Source organism: Euprymna scolopes, chromosome 30 (assembly GCF_053919585.1).
Source record: "Euprymna scolopes isolate OS-2025 chromosome 30, ASM5391958v1, whole genome shotgun sequence".
Classification (NCBI taxonomy): domain Eukaryota; kingdom Metazoa; phylum Mollusca; class Cephalopoda; order Sepiida; family Sepiolidae; genus Euprymna; species Euprymna scolopes.
In genome coordinates this window covers 13,950,488-13,975,586 of record NC_136511.1, presented here as the reverse complement: position 1 = coordinate 13,975,586, position 25,099 = coordinate 13,950,488, and the positions used below count along the sequence as shown (strand labels likewise).

At 30.4% G+C, this 25,099-nt stretch overlaps 1 protein-coding gene across 4 annotated transcripts in view; it reads left to right on the top strand.

Moving 5' to 3' along the window:
* The window catches only part of LOC145254654 (peroxisome proliferator-activated receptor delta-like), a 730,687-nt gene that overhangs the window by 192,611 nt on the left and 512,977 nt on the right, over positions 1 to 25,099 (top strand). For all 4 annotated transcript variants that reach the window (XM_080113300.1, XM_080113298.1, XM_080113299.1 and 1 more), the window contains exon 2: positions 13,293 to 13,396. The gene's annotated coding sequence lies outside the window, so the exon portion shown is untranslated. The remainder of the gene's footprint in view (positions 1 to 13,292; positions 13,397 to 25,099) is intronic.

Genomic DNA, 25,099 nt, shown 5'->3' with positions numbered 1-25,099 from the left:
ATCACATTTTTCTTCACTATATTCCCTCTGCTTCACTTTTTTGTTATCAAGTAAGATCTTTGACTTACTTGTTGTTTCATCAAATACTTTTGTATACAAAATCCGATCCCGCATTTTGCTAATTCCTACCTCTGATGAGAAGTAAAGTATTTCTTCGAAACTCCGCGGATTAAGGAATATCCACTTATCAAGTGTTTCCTTTTCAGATTAAATATGTTTTTTAACTCTTTTTCCAGGTGTTTTTTTATTAACTGTTTGCTGGTATATATATATATATATATATATATATATATATATATATATATATATATATATATATATATAGTGATGGGACGATTCCAATATTTTCTCAATGCCGATAAAATTACCTATTCCGATTATTTATAGACCCACAAATATTTAACTATAAAATTGCAATTTTCTCTCGACAACCATAAAAGTGCAGTATCTGTTCTTCAGATGCTGCACTTCAATTTCTTGTTCGCTGTCAGTGGAGGAGAAGTCCTTCATGACTGAGACAATTTTTTTAAATTTTTGTTCCTTTCCTCCATGTTAAAAAACGACCCTGGTGTCTAATTCTGTCCAGTGGGGAGGCACTGTAAATAGGAACCATAAAAACGCATGTTAAATGGGCACATATTTTCTCAAACATAAGAAATAAACTTTTGTGGGAGATGAACTATTGATTTTAGCTTTACTCGTCCTTTTTTTTTTTACACGGTGGTCACCTCTTATCAAGGCCCGCAAGCCGCTCAGGGATATGGGTTATTGCAAGTTAGTGTGGAGATTTAATGAAGTGCTTACTTAAGAGGGCGGTTCATTAGGAATTTGTTAACGTTGGACTTGAAGACATCCAAGTTGTAGTCAGGTGGGAAGCAGACAGAGGGAACAGAGTTCCACAGGCGTGCAGTTCTAAGTTATAGTCTTTAAAATCTATGTATAATTATTATTGCATTATTATTGTTAACATCATTGACTCTTCACGACTATTCAATGTTATACCTGTGGATGCTGATACATTTTTAGAGTTGCGTGCTTAACTTACAATTCTACCGTTTTGCTTCTTTTCATTCCATGTGATGTTACTACATGTTCTTGTTTTACGGTTATACTTCTTTCGTAATTTCTTATGCCTGGTTAGCATTTATAGCTCATGCGTGTTTGTTTCTGCATTCAAGAGTGTTCCTTAATATTCCAGCCGTTTTCATTATTGTTATCCGTTGTATCTTGTCAATCATCCCTCTGATTCCGATCTCTACCATACGTTTTTCAACGTTTTTTTAGATTGTTTCTAGCCCTCCTACTATTATTGCTGTTATTTTAATATGTTTCATCCCTTTGAAGAAAATCAATTAAAAAGATGATAAATGTTATCGTTTTTAGTATCGTAAAATAGGCAGAAGTTCCGATTTTTCCGCCTTCCGATTCAGATTAATCGCCTTAAAACTAATATATGTCTGTATATGTATGTATATATATATATATATATATATATATATATATATATATATATATATATATATATATATATGTGTGTGTGTGTATATATAGTACAAAACTTTGTTGGAATTTAAAGACTTACATTTTTTTCTTTTTTATAACTCTTGTTTATTTCATCCTGGATCTCTTCATTTCAGCTGTTTTGTTAATGGGATGGCAATTTTATGATTTTATGTTTTCATAAAAATCTCCTTTCTCACCAACTTGTCAGATGTGATTTCCATTCTATGTTACCAACAAAAAGATAATTTTGTACATGATATACCTGGTGCATTACATCCCAACGTTGTTACAGGTCGGACATTTTGGGTACCGTGCAAACCAAAATTCTTGTTTTAAACTTTATTTTCGTATTTTTTATTTTTTGTTTTAGTCTTAATTTCCAATTTTTTCCAGTTATTTATTCTTTCCTATTTATTCGATATTAACGGTGATTCAGTTTTTATCATTATAGTATCAGCTGGTTAAATGAAAACGGTATGCATTGAAAGTAACAATATTTCAAAAATAGATGTTATATATATATATATATATATATATATAATAAAAATTATAACACGGAAATTACATAATTGTCGATGCAATAATTTATTTCAACCTTATGGTATTTTCAAGCATCTAAATCAGACAATTACATTTTTGATACTGAGTATCAAAAATGTAATTGTCTGATTTAGATGCTTGAAAATACCATAAGGTTGAAATAAATTATTGCATCGACAATTATGTAATTTCCGTGTTATAATTTTTATCTTATTGCTCTGTTTACCACATTGAGCTCTCATACCCGGATTTCCTCTGGATTTATTCCATTATAACACTATATATATATATATATATATATATATATATATATATATATATATATATATATATATATATATATATATATATATATAAGCAGGCCGCCCGTCATTGCTCGGTTGTAAAATAGGCTTAAATATGATATTAATGCAGATTTCGTATTTATTATTGTATTATATTATATTGGATACAATATATACTAATAATTAAAAAAGTTTTTTTTTAAATAGCTTAGACCCACCATCGAGAATCGAAATCAAAACATTTAGCTTATGGTTTACTTTTTCATTTGACGTTAATGCCTGAGCCATGAAGACATGTTTACTAGAAAGCTAAAAATCCAAACATTAACCAATACATATTCGTAATGCCGTCGTATGACCATAACCTGCTAAATTCCATTTTTTTTTTTAATTTTCACACTTTTGCACTGATTTTTCCCGGCTAAAGCCCAAATAATTAGCTTCACCTTATATATTAAGTTTCATGTCTATATACTAAAAACTAACAGTGGCGTTTATATAGGCAAAATCTGTTAAAAAATATATATACGCATACATAAATATATATAGAAAGAGGTCTGCGTTTATTATAACCTTTTTACGCAAATATTACTCAAATATTACACAAGTATAAATCATGTAGAATATCTGCATGAATATAATTACACGTAATAGTTAACTCTAGATGATCACCCCATAAGAAAACCGAAAAAATTAATAGAGAATTAATTAAAATAAATGTTTAAAGGAAAGTGCAAATTAGCTAGATCGTTTGCAGATGAATGCAATTCCCGGGCCCATATATAACAGAGTTGTATTTTCTTTTTAAATAAATAGGAAAAGGGGTCTTTAATATTAATATCAATACACAAAAAGACACAAATTTATAGGAATACATATATATATATATATATATAGTAATGTTTACAATTTAAAATTAAAATTAGAATTAAAAATTAAAAATCTGTTTCACAAAAAGTATTTTTTAAAGAAAGTCTCCTCATCAGCAAAACTATTGGGTGAGTTTTTTTTTTAATATATGTAAAAGACATCATAAATAAACCTAGCATTTTTAAGTGAGACAGATGTATCTTTTAATTCTTCGCCTTTTGAAAACGGTAATTATCGTCAAAGCATTCATTTGGATGTTGATTGTAGCTTATAAACGCATGAAAAAATACTGTATGCCAAAATTATTCTCGGTGGCTTAATGTCTATCACAATAAAAACATCGTTTCCGAAACGATCGTACAAATTATTGCCTTTTTTTGTTGTTCCTTCTTATATAAATTAGCTCTAGCATAGTTGCCTATCGAGCTTATTACATATCTGAATTACAACGAGCACTGTTCTTTTCTTGTATTTTAATGAAATTAGTAATTTTACTATCACAGTAAAATACACTCTGCTCTTTAGACTACTGTTCTAAATTTTTTTTTACATGGGGGGGGGTCACCACTTATCAAGGTCCGAAGGTCACTCAGGGATAAGGGTGATTACGTGTACAGTAACCAGTGAGATAGTATTGTAGTAATCATTAGTATTGGGGTTTTTGATAGAGTGCCTTACTTAAGGGGGCGGTTTGTCAGAAGTTGAAGACGTCCAAGTTGTAGTCAGGTGGGAAACAGGCAAGCGCCAGAGAGTTCCACTGGCGTGCAGTTCTAAGAAAGAAGCCTTGCTCATGGAATCTACGTTTGGATTTAGGCACAGACAAAGAGTGGGGAAAATTATTGACAGTAGTTTCAGTTTTCTCGTGAACGATTGGCGAGGGGGGGCGAGGGATTGGAGCTCAGACGAGCACCTGCCATGGAAATAACGATAAAACAAAGACTAGCTCGCAACGTCTCTTCTGTGGGAGAGAGGTTGCAGGGAAGAGAAAAGGGCATCCCCCACTAAACCACGAAGTCTATTTTGTACTCTGTCAAGGCAGGATAGGCTGTTTTTAGCAGCTCCTGCCCAGATGTGGCAGTAGTACTCCATCCTTGGATGTACTTGGCTTTAAATATATATATATATATATATATATATATATATATATATATATATATATATATATATATATATATTTATCCGTTCATGGAATGTTCAAAGATGTTCAATGTGAGCATCATTACTCACGCGACACACATCAAACCGATAGTCCAATTATTTCCAAACGCGTCCCAGTATTGCGTTGTCAATGGTTGTAAGAGCTTCTGTTTTTCGGGTCTTCAGCTCATCCACGTATCTTGGAATGGGAGGCGCATTAAGATCAGTCTTTTCACAAATCTCAAAATAAAAATAAATAAATAAAAAAAAATCGCAGGGTGTGAAATCTGGAGATCTGGGAGGTGTCCATGGTTAAGTTTTTGCAAATTCAAGCACTCAAAACGCCTTTTCTGGTTGAGTAGACGGCATTACTGGATCTGAAAGAAATGAAAAAAATCAATAGCCTTATAAATTTTTTAGTGCATTTGACTTAAAATGGCACCATCTTACACTCATTCATAGTTCCTATTTACTTTGCCTCCCCACGAGGGCACAGTTAGGCATCACGGTCATTCCTCCTATCTAAAGAAAGGAACAAAAATAAAAATTGTCTCAGACATGAAGGATTTCTCCTCCACTAACCGAGAACAAAAAATTGAAAAGTCACTTCTGATTAATGTTTAGTTTTAAAATATGCAAACGAAGAAATGATTTGCGGTGATTTTAAATGGTGCTTTTCTTTTATCGTAAATTGAACTCTTTAATAAGAAAAAAACTAAAATAAAATGCTTAGGTACAGCCAGGCTTGAACAGGAAGATCATTCGATCCGTTGTCGAATGCTCTACCACTGATCTATATCTCCAAGTGTCAATTATACTGTTTTTTTTTTTGTTTTTTGTTTTTTTAAGAAATAATTTACTAAGATTTTATTATTTTCCTTGGCCGGTGTAACGTAAAATAGTCCACTGTAAAAATTATTTATTTTTATCTATAAAAGAGAGAGAAAAAAAACTATTTTTAAGATCGGATCTTTTCGATTTTAGAAAACAATTTGCTGTGATTTTATGATTTCCTTTGACAGATCTTACGTAAAAAATTCCTCTGTATTTTTCTATTTTATCTATAAGAGAGAAAAACTTCTCTATTTTTAATCGGATGTTTTCGATTATCGATACTTATCGGATGAATTTCTGTACAAGACATATCTAAGAATACTGTCAGACATATAAATGAATTTTGTGTGAAATATGAAAAAGATAGAATCAGCTGTTTCGGAACCTATAAGGAATAAACACACACACAAAGTGACTTTTATATCATAGTAGTTGAAAATAATGATGTCAACCTGATAAAAACTTGGAATTGTTATCATTAAAGTCACTTTAAAATAACACTTGCTGTTATGTTTAAATTACAACTAATAATATTGTCAGTAATGTTCGGATCCGTTGGAAATGCCACTGTTTGTGATACGAAGGAAAGAATAGAAACTAAAAAAAAGAAAAACAAGTCATGAAAGTCCAAACGGAATAAAAAGAAAAGAAAGAAAAATGAACGGAACCGAAGAAAAAGAGAGAAAAAAAGGAAATGAAGTTAAATTAAAAATAGAAAATGGGAGATAATGAAACAATGAAAAAAATTATTAAAGTCAAATAGAATAAAAGAAGAAAAAAGGAAAAATGAAAGGAAAGAAAGGAAAAAAGAAAGGACAGAAAGGAAAAAAGAAAGAAGGTAAATAAAGTCAAATTAAAAAAGAAAAAAAAGGGAGATAATTAAACAAAAAACAAGTAAAAAAAGGCATAGAAATCTATATATCTATAAAAATGAGAATGTGTGCGCGGGGACACTTCTCAACCTATATACTCAACGAACTTTTGATATACAGACTTGAAATTTGGTATATGGGATATTTAGACAGGTGAAAACTTTTTAATCCGTTTGTATCCGGAGGAAAATGCTGCTAAGGGCTAAAATTGAAAAATATGTACGTAGGAGTCGTGGGATGTATTATTGTTTGCTAACTGTTTCACGAATGCGCATGCGCAGATAGTTTACATTACAGATTACTTATGTCAGGAGTAAGTAGTGTGAAAACACCTTTTAAATATCGTGTCATGTTTATCTAATGGTTGTCGCAATTGACTCACTGCCTTTTGGTTTCATTCTCAGTTCAAATGTTTTTTTGTGGTTTAGTAAAAAATATAAATAATAATAATAATAATAATAATAATAATAATAATAATAATAATAATAATAATAATAATAATAATAATAATAATAATAATAATAAAACAATACTCGAAGTTTAAAATATAAAATTTATGTGTAATTTTACGACTGGGCTTCGCGAGACGGCCTGCTAGTACTTAATAAAGAAGACATAATGGAAAAAAAGAGAGAAATGTGTATAGATGGAAGTGGCGAGAGATAGGTCATTGAAAAAAGAAATGAGAAATTATAAGAAAAAATAAAGAGACTTTAAAAAAGAATGAAAATAATTTTAAAAAAGAAAGAAAACAGTTTAAAAAAGAATGAAAATAATTTAAAAAAGTAAAAAAACAATTTAAAAAAGAAAGAAAACAATTTGAAATAGGAATAAAGAAAGTAGAATATAAAAGATAGAAATAAATAGAAAAAATAAAGGAAAAATGAGAGAGGAACGAGTGTTAGATATTGATCGGACAACGCCGGGTACCCTCGTAAATTATTATTATTATTATTATTATTATTATTATTATTATTATTGTTATTATTGTTATTATTATTGTTATTATTGTTATTATTATTTTTATTGTCGTTATTGTTATTATTATTGTTATTATTGTTATTATCATTGTTATTATTATTTTTATTATTATTATTGTTGTTATTGTTATTATTATTATTATTGTTGTTGTTATTATTATTATTATTGTTGTTGTTGCTATTGTTATTATTATTGTTATTATTATTATTGTTGTTGTTGTTGTTGTTGTTATTGTTATTATTATTATTATTGTTGTTGTTATTGTTATTATTAGTGTTATTATTATTGTTATTATTATTTTTATTATTATTATTGTTATTATTGTTATTATTATTGTCCTTATTATTGTTATTATTATTGTTATTATTGTTATTATTATTGTCATTATTATTGTTATTATTATTGTTATTATTGTTATTATTATTGTTATTATTATTATTTGTATTATTATCATTGTCGTTATTAATATTATCATTATTGTTATTATGATTATTATTATTATTGATATTATTATTATTCTAATTATTATTATTATCATTATCATTATCATTATTATTACTCCTATATTATTATTACATTATTATTATCATTATCATCATTATTATTATTATCATTTTTATTATTATATTTATTATTATCATTATTATTATCATCATTATTATCATTATTATTATCATTATTATCATTATTATTATCATCATTATTATTATCATTAGTATTATCATTATTATTATTATCATTATTATTATCATTATCATTATTATTATCATTATTCGATATAAAAAAAAATTTGTATGCACAGCTTGGAATGTTTTTTAATAATTTTAGCAGAAATTAAATAAACAAAGTAGATTTAGGAATTTTGAAATAGATTTGGAATTTGGTAAGAAATAAACACATAAATGCTTACGTGAGAAACCACCTGTTTTGTGTCGTTGAACATGTGATTGAGGTTTGATGATGTAATAGATGAGTTGGCGGGAAACGCGTTAGCGAGCACACGTGCATACGACTCTGTTTGAAGCTGATGAAGGAATCCACAATACAAATAAACTCCATGTAAAATATAACTTGTTATTGCGTTCTTTTAAGGTGTAGACAAATAAGAAGGTATGTGATTCTTTTGGTCTGAGACGAGTGAACATACTGCTATCGTTTGGTTGTAAAAAAAAGCTGTATCTAAATGTATGCCGTGTTTGTTTACTACGTCTGTTTATGAAGAAGCGACCGCACACCCAACGAACATTTTATATACATGCATGACACAATGAATATTTCTACACTCTGTATACGCACACCTGTTATCTCAAAGTGGTATTTATACGACTAGACGATACACGAATACAGACATGTATATATATATATATATATATATATATATAAGACACACACACGCGCACACACACACACGCATATATATATATATATATATATATATATATATATATATATATATATATATATATAGAGAGAGAGAGAGAGAGAGAGAGAGAGAGAATAAATGACAAAAAGTTATATTCAAAAATTCATGATATTGACCATCTTATAATTTATTCCTTTAATTAAGATAACGACAGGAAATAAGAAGGAAGATGAGAACCTAATAAAAAAGAAAGAAAGGTATAAAAGATATAAACAAATCAGAAAAACGAAGGAAATCGAAGAAAGAAAATGAAGTTAATACAGTAAAAAAACAAAAAAAAAAAACAAAAGGAGAAAAATAAACGACAGAAAAGTATTAAGAAAGAAATGAAGAAAGAAATGCAGAGAAAGAAAAGAAAGAAAAAACTAGAGACAGAAATAAAGGAAAAAAGAAAGCAGAAACCAAAGAATGGAAATGCAGAAAAAGAAAAGAAAGAAATACTTAAGAAATAAAGAGAGAAGGAAAGAAAGAAAGAAAGCGAACAGCAAAGAATGGAAATGCAGAAAATGAAAGAAAGATAGAAAGAAATCAAGAAAGAAAGCAAAAAGGAAAGAATTGAAATGCAGAAAAAGAAAAGAAAGAAAAGACTAAAGAAAGAAAGAGAGACGGAAAGAAAGAAAAGAAAGAAAGAAAAGAAAGAAAGAAAGCGAACAGCAAAGAATGGAAATGCAGAAAATGAAAGAAAGATAGAAAGGAATAAAGAAAAAAAGCAAAAAGGAAAGAATTGAAATGCAGAAAAAGAAAAGAAAGAAAAGACTAAAGAAAGAAAGAGAGAAGGAAAGAAAGAAAAGAAAGAAAGAAAAGAAAGAAAGAAAGAAAGCGAACAGCAAAGAGTGGAAATGCAGAAAAGGAAAGAAAAAAGAAAGATAGAAAGAAATAAAGAAAGTAAGTAAAAAGCAAAGAAAGGAAATACAGAAAAAGAAAAGAAAGAAAGGACAAAAGAAAGAAAGAAAGGAAGAAAGAAAAAAAGAAAGAAAGCGAAAAGCAAAAATTGGAGAAATAAGACAAGCATGTAGTTCTATTTGTGAAGTCTATTAGTTTTGTCGAAAGGAATCAAAATTCTTGGCGAAGGTCTCTCAAGAAGATTAGTCTTGCCTGTTGCATTAACAAAATTCCACCGTTTAATGATGTCTTTGCTTTGCCTCCGAACAAACGCGCCGTTATAATACTCCTCCCACCCCCTCTCTCTCCCTCTTTCTCTCTCTTCCTGCAACACCCTTCACGCCTTTCACTCTACCTCCCCGCTCACCCCCCTTTTATCCCTCTCTAACAATCCTTCCACATTTAAACTCTTCCTCTCCCTTACCCTCTCTACCTTTTTTTCTGTCCCCACTCTTTCCTTTTTCCTTTCTACATCGCACTTTGTTTCTCTCCACCCCCACCATCCAATCTACCGCCTCCCTCATCGTCATTATCGTCGCACTCGATTGCAATTGACTCTTCTGTTTGTTACTTCAAGAATTCTTTTCAGCCATTTTTTCTTTCTCTTTCTTTCTCGTTTCTAGATTTCGCATTCTAGGGGTTTCCTTAAGATTTCACTCATTTTACGTATTGCAATCCGGTGTACCTTATAGTTCTCCCCTTGATTTCAATTTCTCCAATTCGTTTTTTATAGATTATTGGAATTGTTTCTTTTCAGTACTTTCAACCTTTTTCGATAACCTTTGCAAAAGAATTTGCATTATTGCAACAGATGTTTACCATTGATCTCTCTATTATTATCATTATAATTATTATCATTATCATTATTTTATTATTATTATTATTATTATTATTATTATTATTATTATTATTATTATTATTATTACCATTACCATTAGTAGTATTATCATTATTATCATCATTATAATTACTATTATTTTATTATTATTATTATTATTATTATTATTATTGTTATCATTAACATTATTATTATTGTAATTATCATTATTATTATCATTATATTTATTTTTATCATTATTATTATTATTGTTATTATTATTTTTATTATTATTGCTTTTGTTATTTTATTATTCATTTTATAATTACTTTTATTATTTTTTAATCATTATTATTATTATCATTATTATTTTTTATTATTATTATTTTCATTATTATTATAATTATTTTTTAATTACTATTATCATTATCAATATTATTATTAGTATTATTATTAGAATTATTGTCATTATTATTATTATTATAATTATTATCATTTTTATTATGTTTTTATTATCATTATAATATCTATTTTATCTTTATTATTTTACTGTCGTTATTATTTTATTATTATTATTATGATCATTATCATTATTATTATTATCATTTATATTATCATTAATATTATTATTATTATTATTTAATTATAATTTTATTTTTATTATTTTATCAGTATCATTATTTTTATTTTTGTTTTATCATAATAATAATAATTATTAGTATTTTTATTATTATTATTATTATTATTATTATTATTATTATTATTATTATTATTAGTAGTAGTAGTAGTAGTAGTAGTAGTAGTAGTAGTAGTAGTAGTAGTAGTAGTAGTGTGGTAGTAGTATTTTTACGCAGTAGGAGTTCTCACACAGATAACTCTTTGAAAACTACCTGCGATGTTCCCTGGAGTCTGAGTGACAACACGTTTCCCCAGATTTACAGTACTACCCACCTTTTCGATAACCTTTGATAATTATTATGCTTTATCGCAGCAGCCGCTTCCCATTGATTTCTCTTTGGTAGCGACCACTGGTCGTCACTGAAATTTGACTGGCAATAACCTTCATCAAGGTCGCATCTCTCTTAGCACTTATCGAATTAAAGCTTCGTTAATATCGTTTCTCTTCGGTCTTTTCATCCTCTTTGACCCTTCTCATTTATTTGGTGTTATACTAGTTTAAAGTAACGTAAAAAATACAAAGAAAGAAAGAAGAGGCAGGCGCAGGGGCGCAGGGTTGGGATGGGATAATTAACAATTCTGTAATTTCAGTTTTCATGATTTCATGTGGTGTTTGTGTATTATTTCTATTGCAGTTTCAATGTGGCAAGCTAGCGCATATGAATCTTGCGTCTTAGTTTCCGCATTCAAGGGTTTTCTATAATATATCAGCCGTTTTCATTATTATTATTATTATTATTATTAATAATATTCTTTATTATTATTATTATTATTATTATTTTTATTACTCTTATTATTATCATCATTATCATTATTATTATTATTTTAATTATTATTAGTAGCAGTATTTTCTTATTATTATTGTAATTAATATTATTATTATCATTTTATTATTATTATTATTATTGTTATTATTTTATTATTAGTAGTAGTAGTAGTAGTATTGTTATTATTATCATTATATTGTTATTATTATTAGTAGTATTAATGTTATTATTATTACTCATATTATTATTAATATTAATATTATTATTCATATCCATATTATAATTAATATTATTATTATTAATATTACCAGTATTAATAATATTATTAATATTATTATTATTATTATTATTAATATTGTTATTATTAATATTACTATTATTATGTTTATTCATATTATTATCAAATATTATTATTAATATTATTATTAATAATATTATTATATTATTCTTATTATTATTATTAATATTATTATTTTTAATATTTTAGATTATTAACATAATTATTAATATTATTATTATTAATATTATTATTAATATTATTCGTATTAATAATATTATTATTCATATTATTAATATTTTTATATTATTACAGTATTATAAATATTATTAATATTATTAATATTATTATTATTAATATTATTAATATTTTTATTAATATTATTAATATTTTTATTAATATAATTAATATTATTATTCATATTATTCATATTTTTATTAATATTCATATTATTCATATTATTAATATTATTCATATTATTATTATTATTCATATTATTATTCATATTATTATTATTATTATTATTATTATTATTATTATTATTATTATTATTATTGCACAGTCGGGAAACAGTTGAACAAAGATAAAATGTCGGTGCCCCCCTCACGAACCCATCGTTCTATTTTGACCATTTAGGACCCCCTTTTTCCGGACGAAAGTTGATTAAAATTTTCCCCTCGTCTAAATATTCTATATACCAAGTTAAAAGTCTGTAGATAAAAATCCGTTGAATACGTAGGTGTAGAAGTGTCCTCTCTCACACACACAAACACACACACACACACACACACACACACACACACACATGATCACTTTTATTCATATAAGACTAGAAGATATGCCCAGCGTTGCTCGGTCGTAAAATATGTATAAATATTATATTTAAATTAATACAGAATTATTTATTGTAAACAGAAATACCATAGGTGTTAAAGGAAACACTACATTCCTTTAAATAAAACGGAAAGAAACCGAAATATGTGCATACGAGTTTTTTTTTTTGTTTTTTTTTGTTTTTGTTTTTTGGCGGGGGGGGGGGGTTCTAAATAGTTTAATTTTGTAAGCAGTGTGAAAAAAAAATACTCGAGCTGATATCGAAACCGAAACTTAAAGACAGCGAGTCAGGTACGATAATTATTGCACCAGCATGAGACAGGGTTCTAACATTGTTTTAAAACCAACTCATATTTAACATAAAGAAGCAGTTATATTTAACGACCCACATGCACAGTCGTGAAACAGTTGAACAGATTATAATCCGATATTATCCTATGAACCAAATTTCAAGTCTGAAGATTAAAAATTCGTTGCGTATATAGGTTGAGAAGTGTCCTCACATATACACACATTTTGACTTTTATAGATATACAAGATAGATTATAAAAGTAAAAACTAAATTTATATTTTGTTTTGTTTTTTATTTCCAGCTCTTGAGACTTCCATTTCATGTAGTGACATCCGCTTTCCAATTCCATGGGCGAAACGGACTACCTTCTTTGAAAAACCATGGACCGACACCATTATCCGATTGGTAAGTCAGTGCACTTTAGCAATCTTATCTTTTTTTTATTTATTTTTTTTTATTTTTTAGTTAAATTAACCAGAAACAATCTATTATATTAGATGCATCGCCGCGTCTCTGGAGGAGTTTCTCTCCGTTCGTACGTCGCTCAGCCGATCTTGAGCTTTGAATGCAGCATCTGAGACACAACCAGTAACTCCGTTGAAACTGCGTCTCTGCCAGCGACCGTTGCGAAACGCTAGCGGAAGAGACCAAGCGAACTAAATAGTGCCGAATGATAGAGTAATAATTTGATTATTTGGTTTGGTTTGGTTTGGGATTTTTGTTCTTTTGTTTATTTTTGTTTTTTTTTAAGCATGTTAAAACATACGGCCCGCGTACAGCATGCGGTCCTTCGCAGACTTAATAGCGCGTTAACAGCAACTTGGAAAAAGTGGCTTAGGGATTATGTAAGAGTAATGTATTAATACACATATATATACATATATTATTTTTAAAACAGTAATCTACACGTGTGTCGGGGTTCTACCCCTCTTCAGCCTAGCTTGGCTGCTGTTAGGGTTTGAACCCTGGACTTTATGTATTTCAGTCCAGCGCCTTAATCCATTACGCCGTAATGTCATAGACAATTTTCTGTTTAATTTTTATCTTTTATCTATTTACGTAGTTGTTGTTGATTTTTAAAACATTAAGGTTAACGTCTCAACCTTGGAGATCCGGTGTTTTCTTAGAAAGTCGCCCATTTTTTATTTGGGCGTATTTATTTATTTATTTTTAAAAACAGTACTCTACGTACACGCGTGTATAAATATACACACACATATTAGGTTCCTGCAATAAGTTTGCAGGCATCTTTTTACAAAACGGAGACTTTAAAAAGTTCAATATGCTGTTACTATACATCTTATGAGACGACTGACCAATTTTTATGATTTCAGGTTAAAGTAAACAGTTACAGCAGGAATTGAAATACACACTACTAAAACCTGATTGTGCCAGCTTGTATCTATCTATCTATCTATCTATCTATCTATCTATCTATCTATATATCTATATATCTATAAAAGTGAAAGTGTCTCTCTGTCTGTGTGTGCATCTGTGTGTGTACATTTCCCTACGCAATAACTCTGTCAATTTTTAGTCTACAAACTTGAAATTTGAGTTACAAGGTACTGAGATTTGGGAAAATCGATGTGATCGGTTTTCGGTCAGAAATTTGGCGAGTAAGGGGTCAAAGTTCAACGATTTTACCTTTGAGAACTCTACCAAACTACTCCGACAATTTTGGGTCTACGTCCAAGAAATTTTAGATATAGGTCCATTAGACATGGATCTAACTTAAAAATTGATTAAAGCCCAAAACAATAAATTTTACGGGGTCATAATAGGAGTCAAATTAAACAAAAAAAATTGACCATTTTTTTTTTTTTGCTCAACATACATCTTCAAATACCCGGGCAACGCCGGGCACACATGCTAGTGAAATTATAAAAAAAATATTTAATTCTGGAAATAAGATACATATATTTATATAATAAATATGTTTATGACTGTATACAGATAAAATTTTTGAAATCAAAATAACAAAATTTCAAAAACCATTAAAATCGTATTCAATAATATTCCCAAAATAGTTTTAAAAAGTATTTTCAATAATTCTTACAAAAAAAAAAAAGAAATTATAATAATTCTTAATTAAAATAAGACAGAAAAAACTTTTCAATCATCTATACTCCTATAAATCTGGTTTTCTTTTTTGTGTATCGATATTCATATTAAAACTCCACTTTTCTATTTATTTAAAAAGAAAAAAATAATTTTCTTATATCTTGGTTGTGGAATTGCATTCACTAGCAAACGATCTAACTAATTTGCATATTCTTTTAAACATTCATTTTAATTAATTCCCTATTAGTTGCTTCGGTTTTCTAAAGGGATAATCATCTTAAGTTAACTATTACGTGTAATTATATTCATGCAGATATTCTACATGATTTATACTTAGTAGTAAACACAAAATTGTTTCCATATATATTTATGTATGCGTATATATTTTTCTATCTACCTATTATTTTTCTATCTATCTATCTATATATAAAAGTGAACGTGTCTGTGTGTGTGTGTGTGTGTGTCTGTGTACATTTCCCTACGAAATAACTCTGTCAATTTTTAGTCTAAAGACTCGAAATTTGATATACAGGGTAATGAGATTTGGGAGAATCGATATGATCCAGTTTCGGCTAGAAATGTCGCTGTTAAGAGGTCAAAGTTCAACGATTTGACCTTTGAGAACTCTACCAAATTCCTCCAACAATTTTGGGTCTAAACACTTGACATTTTAGATATTGGTTCCTTGACATGGATCTAACTGAATAACTTGATTTGAGACCAAAACAATATATATTAAGGGATCATAATAGGGGTCAAAGTTTTAAAAAATTACTGTTTTTTTTTTTTTTTTTTAATTTTTTTGCTCTGCATTCACCTCCAAATACCCGGTCAACGCCGGGCACCCATTACCATTATATCTATAAAATTAAAAGTGTGTGTGTGTGTGTGTGTGTGTGTGTGTGTGTGTGTGTGTGTGTCTGTGTACATGTCCCTACGCAATAACTCTGTCGATTTTTAGTTTACAGACTCGAAATTCGATATACAGGGCACTGAGATTTGGGAAAATCGAGCTGATCGGTTTTTGGCCAGAAAATTGGTGATTAAGGAGTCAAAGTTCAACGATTTGACCTTTGAGAACCCTACCAAACTCCTCCGACAATTTTTGGTCTACGCACTTGAAATTTTAGATATTTGTTCCTTGGATATGGATCTAACTTAATAACTTGATTTGAGCCCAAAACAATAAATGTTAAGGGGTAATAATAGGGGTCAAAGTTTAAAAAATTTGACCTCTGGGGTCTCTTCCAAATTACTCAGACAATTTCTGATCTAAATATTTGAAATCTTACATAAAGGGTATTCAAAGATAGGACAAGCTTTTTCACAGTTTGAGTCGAAAATTTTTAGTTACTAATATATAAATGTATGTATGTATGCCTGTTTGCATGTCTGCCTTAGACTTTCAATAGAAGCTACGAATTTTACCAAGATCAGTATCGTTTTAGAGTTCGACCTTTCATGCGACAAATATCGAAACATTGGCTTAAAAACCATTAATCTCTTCCCCTTCAACTAGGAACTTTTTCTACGGGGAGGAGGGTCACTTTTTTCGCCGATATTTTTTAAAGTTATCCTCTCCTTTAGATTGTCTAGTGTTAATTTTAAAAAAATGTCGCTTCCGGTTTGGCGGTGGTCGTAACACCATAAACGTTAGGGTTTTACCCCGTTCTTTTCTTCCTTTGCAGTACGGGTTCGAGCCTGCCTTCCTACTACCACTTTCTTCTTTTTTTTTGTGCTCAACATACACATCCCTGATAACGCCGGGCTGAAATGCTAGTAATTAAATAAAACGTAATAAAAAAGGGGTACATCCATAGGAGAGATATAGGCGGAAGAAAAAAATACTGAAGGAAAAGATTAGTTTAATCGCCATATATATTTTATAAATTACTAACATGCTCTACCTACGTATTGAGCACTTTTGAAATAAATACTTAAAGTTAACGCATAAATCTATACTTTCGTATATTAAGTTTATGTTAGTAAATAAAGTAGTTTATATATATATATATATATATATATATAAAAGTGAACGTGTCTGTCTGTGTACATTTCCCTACGCAATAACTCTGTCAATTTTCAGTCTACAGACTCAAAATTTGATATACAAGGAACTGAGATGTGGGAATATCTTTGTAATCCGTTTTCGGCCAGAAATTTCGCTGTTAAGGAGTCAAAGTTCAACGATTTACCTCTGAGAACTCTACTCAAACTTCTCCGGGAATTTGGGGTCTAAACACTTGTGATTTTAGATATAGGTTCCTTGGACATGGATCTAACTAAATAAATTAATTAGAGCCCCAAAGAATAAATGTTACGAGGTCATGATCGGGGTCAAATTTAAAAAAAAATTGACCGCTTTTTTTCTTTTTTTTTTTTTTTTGGCTCAACATACACCTCCGAACACCCGGGCAACGTCGCGCTGAAATGCTAGTATATATATATATATATATATATATATATATATATATATATATATATATATATATATATATATATATATATATATATAATCAGTGCATAGATTAATTATCCACGTTACTGGCGTAATTTTATTTTTCTGTCTACCAGGTCAATTCGATTCCTCCTCCACAACCCAAAACTGCGCAGTATTGGGGTCGATTTTTTTTTCCCGACCTCTTTCCTCGCTTTCTCGTTTTTTCTGTCTTTCGCATTTAGCTGATTACGACGTATCCTCGCACGGAAGGCTTCGTCGGTCGCTTTATCTCTCACGATGCGTCTTCAACAGAATGTGTATACGTTCGTCCCGGTTGAGTTTGGAATAGTGTTCTTCCGTCTGTCACGTTTCTCGGCGAAATAGAATGTGCGTCTCGTGTTACGTATTGCCAGTATTGATTTTGCAAAAATTACATTACTCCCCCCCACACACACACGCACGCGCGTGCAATCGAATTTGAATTATTTTTTATTTACTTCGTCTGTTACTGTTTAGTGAAAAAATTAAACGTTCCTATCCCGCCCCCCCCCAAATCAATACAGATTAGAGTATTCCTCTAATAATCTGGTACTTGTTGATTTCGGTGTGTTCTAGTTCTGTGCAGTTCTAGGAGGTCTATCCTCTAAGTCTTTCCCTTGCCTTTTTGAGAAGGGATTAGTTTATTGCCAATCGCTTGGGGTACCCTTATCGGGGAATGCCGACGGGGCAGCCCAGGTACTTTTTTTTCAATCCTACTTTCCGACCCTGGTTTCTAATTTCATGAATAAGAGAGAAGTAAATACCTTCACGCTCAATCGCGATTTAGCTTGAAAATAGAATGTTACGTTGTATGTCAGACTTGTGTTACAAATAGAATATATCTCTGTCTGTTACGCTTGAGTTACACCTGTTACATGCCTGTCTTTTACCTCTTAGTTTGAAATAGTATGTTTATTTGTCTGTTATGATTAGGCCTAAAATAGTATTTGTGTGTCACGCACGCGCTCGAACTAGAATATTCCTTGGTCCGTCGAGCTGGAGTTTAAAATACAATATTCCTCTGTTACGCGCGTATTCGAATAGAATAATTCTCTGTCTGTTAGGCTCGATTTAAAATAGAATATTCCCTTGTCTATTACCCACGTGTTCGAAATAGAGTATTTTCTATCTGTTAAGCTTCACATAAAAGTAGAATATCACGCTGTTACGTACGTGTTCGACATCGTCGATCAAATCGAATAATTGCATGCTCTCGTCGGGAACCCATCTTAGTGAACCGAAGGAAGAAACTCACATGTCTCCCCACAGTGTCCACATTACATTGTTGTCCATATTGCACTATAAAGAATTTACTTTTGATTTTATGAAATTATTTTTATATAAATGATTTGAATTAATGTTTAAAATGTAAAAGTCAACTATTATTGTTCCGTTGTGCTCTGAACAGAAGCAATCATTTGGAACACCTCCTTTTCTTATCCAGAAATCTGCTGCTGATGTTATGCAATATGCTTTTTGCTTTTGCAGTGATATAACTTCTCGAATACATTTGTGATGTTAGGTTGTATAAGGTTGTTAACTACGTTCAAAATTAAACGGTTTCTTTTTTTTACAATGTCTGTTTGGTTTTCGATTTTATCGAACGTATTTTAATCTATAAAAAAAACACTGTCAAATACGTAAAGTACATTGGTACGAAATTTCATAAAAATCGGCCTAGCAATTTTGTAGTCTATAGATAACGAACTTTCTCACACACCGACAAAGTTCATCGTTGTCGTCGTCCTCCTCACTATCAACATCATCATCGCCCTCATCATGATAATCATCATCAGCATTATTATCGTTCTTATAATCATAATGTACGCCTGATGGAACACAGCGCCCTCTGGATATTTTGTCATTAAACAGTGTATACCAGCAAGAGTTTGAAGACCTCGATTTAGTGTCTTTTGAATTATCGAAAAAATTATCCCAAAGTTCTTAACTTACTATTAGTTCGAAATTGTCCTTCTCCCACTAGAGTTACCCATACAAAGCATTTACAAAGATCATGAAGGAGACTAGTTGGATTCGTACATTCCCTAGCGTTAGTTAAAAAGTAATGAAATTTCTATCCAACGGAATTTGAACTCGGATTGCCGCGCATAACGTCTGCGCCAGTAACAACACCCGCTTCTTCTCATTGTCCCCCGAGACAGATGGAAGCCAACACAAATGGCTGACTAGACAGAGTTGGATTAAAAAAGAAGAAAAAGAAGGCCACCAACCTTGTTGGATACAAGCCGTCGAATAGAAAAAGGAGAGCAAGACAGTGGAGACACCCTGTCGATGAGGAGAGTAAGGGTTGACGGAGAGCAAAGATGCAAACTAGGTCAATTTGATGCACGTCGTCGTCCGGAGCTGCTTTTAATCGCTTAAGTCCTTGTTCACCAACCCCCGGAATGTTCCAATCGGAGGCTTCCCATACCCACGTCTGTTGCAAATTCGTTTCCCTCCGTCTCGCTTCCGCATATCTCTCATTCTCTCTCCTTCGCCATCTCTATTTCTTTGCTGGAAAACCGGAACAAAAAGCGCGAAGCGTTTGTTGAAAGCAACATTTTCTATACATAGGTAGAATATCGATCACTCAAGGAACAGTACACGCATCATATCTATCTATCTATCTATCTATCTCTCTCTCTCTCTCTCTATATATATATATATATATATATATATATATATATATTACATACGTACATAAATATATATATATGTATGTGTCTGTATTTAGACAGAATTATTTTCACTAAGCATGACTGCACACACACACACACACACGTACACACACACACATATATATATATAAATATATATATATATATTATATAAAGCTTAATGTCTGTGTGTGTGTGTGCGTGTGTCTGGTTACGAATAGGATCCTATATGGTTGACTATTTAAAAAAAAACTGGTTGCATGTAATGATAAAAGATGTATCGAGACACAGGAATGGATATGTTTGATCTGGCAGAACAATGGTTCATTAAAATTGTGGGGTCTGCCTTCGCGCCTGGTCCACAAAGTATGGAAATAAAAAATTTAAAATAAAAAAAAAAAACATTTACAAGTGTTTTTTGATATAGATGTACATAAGAATACTTTAATAAGTATGTTTTAACTTATATAGGGATGATATAATAAAATTTTGGGGTCTGCGTTCGCGCCTGGCCTTCATAGAATGGAAATAGGCACAAACTTTAATAAAGACTTTTCATATCTATCTGCGTAAGTATACTTTGATAATTATCTTTCAGTTTGAAGAAATATGGTATAATAAAATTATTGGGTGTTTGTTCGCGCCTGACCTCCATAGAATGGAAATATGTCACAAAGTTTAAGTAGTTTTTTTTTTAATATAGATCCACAGAATATTGTGATAAGCGTTTCAGTGTGAACAGGTATGGTATAATAAATTATGGGATTCATATATTTTATTTTTACTTTAATCATATTTTGCTTTGGTTTTTATACCATTAAATTCGAAGCTATCTCTTTAGAACCCTTTCTTTTCATAACCTATCATACTTTCATAAATCAGAGTCCATTTTCTGTAGGCTGTTTTTGAACCCAGTCAACGACGGGTACTTTTGCTAGTATATATATATATATATATATATATATATATATATATATATACATATATATATATATATATATATATATATATATATATATATATATTCATTCCAGGTTGAAACATATCCAAAATTTAGAATAATTGAATTTAAACTAGAGTCATTGATAGTGCTCAATCCAGGAAAGCAAATTATAGTTTTTATTTTTGTCTATGGAAATACAGCCATACAGTCATATCTTGCTACGATGTGCAAACCGTTTCGATCATAATTGATCTCATCAGGCAAGAAAATTTAAAAAATAAGAAGGTACAAGTTCATTTACAATTTTAGAGGAGCGAAAATATACTTTGCCATGATTGGTGTGAAGCAAGATTAATGGTCTTTATATATATATATATATATATATATATATATATATATATATATATATATATATATATATAAGACCATTAATCTTGCTTCATATAATATATTATAAATTATATAATAAATTGCTAATATATATATATATATATATATATATTTATATATATATATAAGACCATTAATCTTGCTTCATATAATATATTATAAATTATATAATAAATTGCTAATATATATATATATATATATATATATATATATATATATATATAACTCGAATGCCACTAGAGACCCTATCCTCGAGTGTCTAATGTCTCTCTGTACAGGGGTTTGCCAGAACAACCTGGCATGAGGATATTTTTCTTTAGAAGTAAACCATGACCAAATATTCAAAGTTACATAGTATTCGCTGCTCAAATATCTCCTTTCTATGTCTAACTTACAATTGCTTTTACGAGGTACGTTGCACCTTCTCCAAGTGATGTGACCCCAAGTAATAGCACGAAGCTGGATACTCCACCAGACTAGAGAAATTCTTGTCTTGGATTCTAGTAAGACGAGGAACCAAAACGAAATATATACTACAACAATTGAAAATGGTCAAGTGGATAGAGGAAAATTATGTTTTCAATTTCTTTGCTAATTCAGTGTTTGAGAGATAAAGAACTTTAATGGGACATTCGAATATCTATGTATCTTGTATGGATTTCAAGTGTTAGCCACAGCTGGTTCACCGCTGGATTTTTGAGGAATGTGTGTGTGTGTGTGTGTGTGTGTGTGTGTGTGTGGTTAAAGATCAGGCTTTCCTTTATTTGTCAATATATATATATGTGTGTGTGTGTGTGTGTGTATGTGTGTGTGCATATATTGCATCAAATAATAGTGACAAATCCTGTCGACATATTTTGGTTTGGAACCATTGCTTATTTTTTATAAATTATCTTGCTTCAGACAAGAACTAGCTGATGTAGATTCCATAGTCATTGTTGACACCAGTCTATTCAGGTCTGCTTTAAAAAAAACTATCTCGCGACCACATGTTTACTTTACTTGGTTAGTGGTTTTATTTCATCCGACCGCATGCCGGTCACAACCAGTCATTTCTCACCCTCGCTATTACACGTTCATTCTATTTGATGCCGACATTGTTTTTTTTTTGTTTTTTTTTCGCAAGCACGTATTGCATTTTTTCTCGTTTTTTTCCTCACTCTTCTCTGGCACACTTCCTAATTTGCATATGCGATTTGTTCTGTTACCGTTATTGCTAATCTTCCCGCAAGATAGTTATTTCTTCACTACCGCTAACATCTTCCCACGCGTCCATATGCACAAAAAACACAAAAAAGACAGAGCGAAAGAAGACAAAGTAAATGTCAATAAAGCTTTTGTTTGGACGAAGCCTGCAATTTATTTAAGGTGACATTAACCCGTGGACGGATAAAATGAAGAATCTGCTTTATTTGCTAGCAAGAATGAACACAATGTCTTTACAAAAATAGTAGTTACGAAAAATACATGCATTTAAGCCTGAAGATTTCCCACGAGGATAAAACGTAACAGCCTCTGTGTTGCGTAATTATCATGACTAACTTTTCATAACTTCTAGAGGCCGTCCAAAAAAGTCACTGAAAGGTTTTGACTTTAATAAATTCTGAATTTTTGATGATATCTTTCTGTAATTGTAACACAAGCTGACTAAAACACTGGAAAATGTGAAAACTGAAAATGCGAAATTATGAAAGATAGTGGTATTCGCATATTTGTGCTCTTCCAGGACATTATTCATGACAGAATCTCTGGATTGCGATTTTACTCCCTTAGTTTGTTTCTAAAGCTGGCTAACCTCGAAACGTCAACCCCCAGAACCCAGCAAGAAGTGAAGGAAAACACTAGAAACGAAATAAGAGAGTTAAACATGTAACATGCATACATACACAGTTACACACACACGCAGACACGTACACGTATATACATATATATATACACACGCACACATATATATGTACATGCATACATACACTATACATATACATATATATAATATTTTTGCAAAAATCAAGACAACAAAATATAAAATAAGAACACCTTATTATGTATTTTCTTATGCGTTACAATTGCTTCATAACTGCTATAACCATTTTAAATATTATATCACTAAAAAATATTCCAAAACAGCTACTCCTGAGACGGTTAAATGCAGGATTTATACATATATGAATGCATTCATAATCTTTATCTTTAGAGAACAAGCCGTTTGACCAACCTACACACCATCCATAGATTGTCATTTTGTTTTTCAGTTTTCGATAGTCATTGTATTTAGTAATCGCCCTGTTTTCGTATTTCTACTTTGTAAATGAGATGTAAACCAATTACCTATTTTAATATTAATTTAATCTTTTGTATTTTTTTTTATTTTAATAATTATTTTCCCCTAATTTATTCATTTAATTGATTTATTTTTAATCCACCCTAATTCTAATTTATATTGTATGTTCGATTATTTCCTCCACAATTTCCGATAGTTCTGTTCAAACTTTGTTTAAATTCTGCGATCTACTGATTAATTTATTCTTAACCTTTTATTTCTTAAGCATAAACTGCTATTTAAGGGTTAATTTAAGTATTATTACTCGAAATGTATTTTTATTCCATACTGGTTATGTCAATAATTTAAATGTTAGATTTACCTTTTCAATTGTTATAATAATCTAAGTATTTTATTTCAATCTATTATCTTTCCTTTTTCATATCATCTGTAAAATCGAGGGGAGATAACTTTATTTCGGCAATTCTTACCAATTCATCAATTTATCGAAAGTCCGTGCATTAATATTATTATATTTGTACGTTTGTATTTATTAATCACTTTTGTTTTATGGACGTGCATCAAAACAAGAATCTCCTTTCAATTTTTTACTTACTTACTCTTCAACTTTATATTTTGCTAATTTAGTTTTTTTGTTTTTTTTTTACACAGCGATCACCGCTTATCAAGGCCCGGAAGCCACTCAGGGATAAGGGTTATTGCAAGTACATTACGTTAGTGTGGAGATTTGATGAAGTGTTTAATTAAGGGGGCGGTTCATTAGGAATTTGTTAACATTGGACTTGAAGACATCCAAGTTGTAGTCAGGTGGGAAGCAGGCAGACGGAACAGAGTTCCACAGGCGTGCAGTTCTAAGAAAGAAGCTTTGTTCATGGAATCCACGTTTTGATTTAGGCACAGATATAGAGTGGGGGAAATTTTTCACAGTGGATTCAGCTAGACGGGTGTTTTTCGTGAAAGATTGGCGAGGGGGGACCAGAGATTGGAGTTCAGACGAGCACCTGTCATGGAAATAACGATAAAACAAGGATAGGCTCGCAACGTCTCTTCTGTGGGAGAGAGGTTGCAGGATAGAGAAAAGGGCATCCCCCACTAAGCCACGAAGTCTATTTTGTACTCTGTCAAGGCAGGATAGGCTGTTTTTAGCAGCTCCTGCCCAGATATGGCAACAGTATTCAGTAGTTGGAAACTTTGTAACCTAGTAGGAGATGCCCTTTTCTCTTCCCTGCAATCTCTTTTTCACAGAAGAGACGTTGCGAGCCTGTCTCTGCTTTATCATTATTTTCATGGCAAG